This window comes from Puntigrus tetrazona, chromosome 18 (assembly GCF_018831695.1).
Source record: "Puntigrus tetrazona isolate hp1 chromosome 18, ASM1883169v1, whole genome shotgun sequence".
Taxonomy (NCBI): domain Eukaryota; kingdom Metazoa; phylum Chordata; class Actinopteri; order Cypriniformes; family Cyprinidae; genus Puntigrus; species Puntigrus tetrazona.
In genome coordinates, this window is record NC_056716.1 from 17,692,838 (window position 1) to 17,695,525 (window position 2,688).

The 2,688-nt window shown below is 35.6% G+C and overlaps 1 protein-coding gene across 2 annotated transcripts in view; it reads left to right on the forward strand.

The window, feature by feature from the left end:
* LOC122363047 (protein unc-13 homolog C) overlaps positions 1 to 397 on the forward strand; it is a 138,025-nt gene extending 137,628 nt beyond the window's left edge. For both annotated transcript variants that reach the window (XM_043264911.1, XM_043264912.1), the window contains one exon: positions 1 to 397. This exon is cut by the window's left edge and continues 1,130 nt beyond it. The gene's annotated coding sequence lies outside the window, so the exon portion shown is untranslated.
* Positions 398 to 2,688: the final 2,291 nt, after the last annotated feature.

Below are 2,688 nucleotides of genomic sequence, written 5' to 3' on the forward strand. Positions count from 1 at the left end.
CGTCTCATTCGTCGACTGTTTGATATCATCTTTTTATTTTTTCAAACGACTTTGATTCAAAAAAAATGGAAAAAACTGCCAAAGTTATACGAAAATGTTCATACAAAAGCAATCGGTGGTCTGTATGGAAATCAGTATATACTATGTACACTATGTTTCTAGCATCGCTACGATGGGCCGGTTTCCAGTTCGTTTGGGGATGATTTCTGTGGAGTTGTTTTATCTTTACGAGCGTGGTAAATGTCGCTTTACAGAAGAGTCGCATCGATCGCCGTCATCTCATTTATTTTTGTTTACAGAGGAAAAAGTTTAACATTTGGTATTTATGCAACATTCCTATGTATTGCACTGATGGCAAATTGTATGTCATGTAAATATATTTAGTGAGAAATTGTAACGGAGGTCTCGTCTGCATTTTTAAGCGTCGAAGGACGTCGAAGGGTGCCGGGTCTTCTCAAAAACAAGACGAGAGACACTGCAGGCGCTAATAGTTATGGCCTCGCTTGCCCAGATGATCCATTACATTAATGACTGCAAACATGTTATGCATCACAGGTTTTCTAAAACGTTAGGATCGTACATGCAAGTCATTGTTTACTGAAAAATGCGCTAGTTTGCATTCGTTTCTAGTAAAAAATCAGTTTCAAAATTTTCATTTTTTTCCTTTATTTTAGATTAAAAAAAAAAAAATGTCACTCGGTACTATTTAAAATGGACGTAAACACTACGTTTTCACCACTTTTCCCAACATTAAAATGTTGCACATAATCAAGCGTATCATACGCGAGCAAATGCCTCTGTAAAAATCATAGAGAGGAATAAAAAAGTGAGGTTTGGTGTAGTGCCGCTGAAGACTTATGGTCGAAAAAAAGAGTAAATATATGCTGTAATTAAAAACATCTATTCACCCAATGGATAAATCGCTGTAAAAGAAACGCTTTGGGATACTTCACCTGACAGGAGCGTGTTTTTGTCTGCAGTGTCTCCCCTTAAAATAAAAAAAATGCATCATTATTTTCATGACAGTTAAACATATTGACTGCCTACATTACACTGTGTATATCTCAGAGGTACTTTCAAAAAATCGTGGATGGAGGAGATACGCAGATACAGATGGTGCTCAACATGCCTAAAGACGCCGCGGTTTATTTTCATGAGGGATGTGCAGCTGGGCGACGGGGTTCTCCAGAGGTCTTTAAAAACGCTGGGGATCAGGAAGACGTCCGCCGATCCAGATCGGTGCCCTGAGAGACGCTCACGTGACGTCTTTCTGTCGTTTGCACGCTAATACATCGAAATGCATTCAAAATAACCCACGTCACACAACAGAGATAGACAGATACACATGCATTGACGACTATCACTACTACTAGCTATTGATCATCAACGCCATATTGGGTTTAATGCAGATGATATACCATTAAAGTGGCAATGTTCTCGTATTATAATATTCCATTATATCTCATAATTTAATCGACATGCAAACAGCTTCTGTAACTTCTGGACCACAAAAACTTATTTTTTTTTTTTTATAAATAAGCTTTCCGTTGATACGTGGTTTGTTTAGGTGAAATGATTTGATGAGGGATTCATAACAATGCATGTTACTAAGCAAAAATAGTTTTTAGATATTTACGAAATTTCCAAAGTATGTTCATGGATCTTTACTTAATATTCTAATGATTTTTGGCATGAAAGAAAAAAATGATACTTTTCGCCCATGCGGTGTATTGTGAACTGTTGCTATAAACAGGCTGTTTATCATAGGTTTTGTGGTCACATGCAAGAAGTCATGAAGAGCTTTATTGCCAAGTATGTTTATGCGAGCAAAAAATGAAAATGAATGCACTACTTACAGATGTAAAATGTGCTTAAAATATGTTATTTACAATAATATAATTTGCATTTGCATTTAATAATTTATAGAAATAACTTGAGTGCACTTTTATATATATATAGCATACATATAAAATTAAATGAAAATTTGTAGCCCCAATGTCTTTAATGTTAAGCAAACAACGATCTTTTAAAAGATAATTAAATCCAAAGTACTGCTAATATTCACCGTATTGATTTTTACTGTAGTTTTTCACACTGTGCTGTCTCTCAAGGTCCGAAATTAATTCTTTTAATTGATTTATGAAAATGTACCAGCAATAAATGATAACACACAAACTATATTGCGCACAAGATAAACACGAGGAGGTGATTCATTGAATATTAGCCAGAAAAAAACGAAACGTCCAGCTCCAGAGCCCTGTAGGATTTACTTCATCATGAAATAACTTTCAAAAAGAGTGAATGAAAACATCAAAATGGGTCATATTTTTACCTTCATAACTGTAGAAAACATTTAAAATATAAAAAATATTTTCATCTGTTAAGTTTATGCATATAAAGCTAAAAAATAAAGAAAATACAGGTATTTTAAAAAGCACCTTGAAAATGCCTTTATATTAACTCAACACATTGGGAGATGTTTGCTTTTCTTTATCGGGGGATTTCTGCAATTCTGGTTTTATAGACCTCACGGTACAGAGCTCGATGAATTATTGAGTCGGTATACCATTTCAATGCGTTTCCACGCAGCCTCGGACGCACGAGAGGCAGTTGCTATGGAAACGCTGCATCTCAACCTTCGAGGGCTGTGGGTGATGCTCCTCGTGTCTTTGACCGTAAAAACTGACA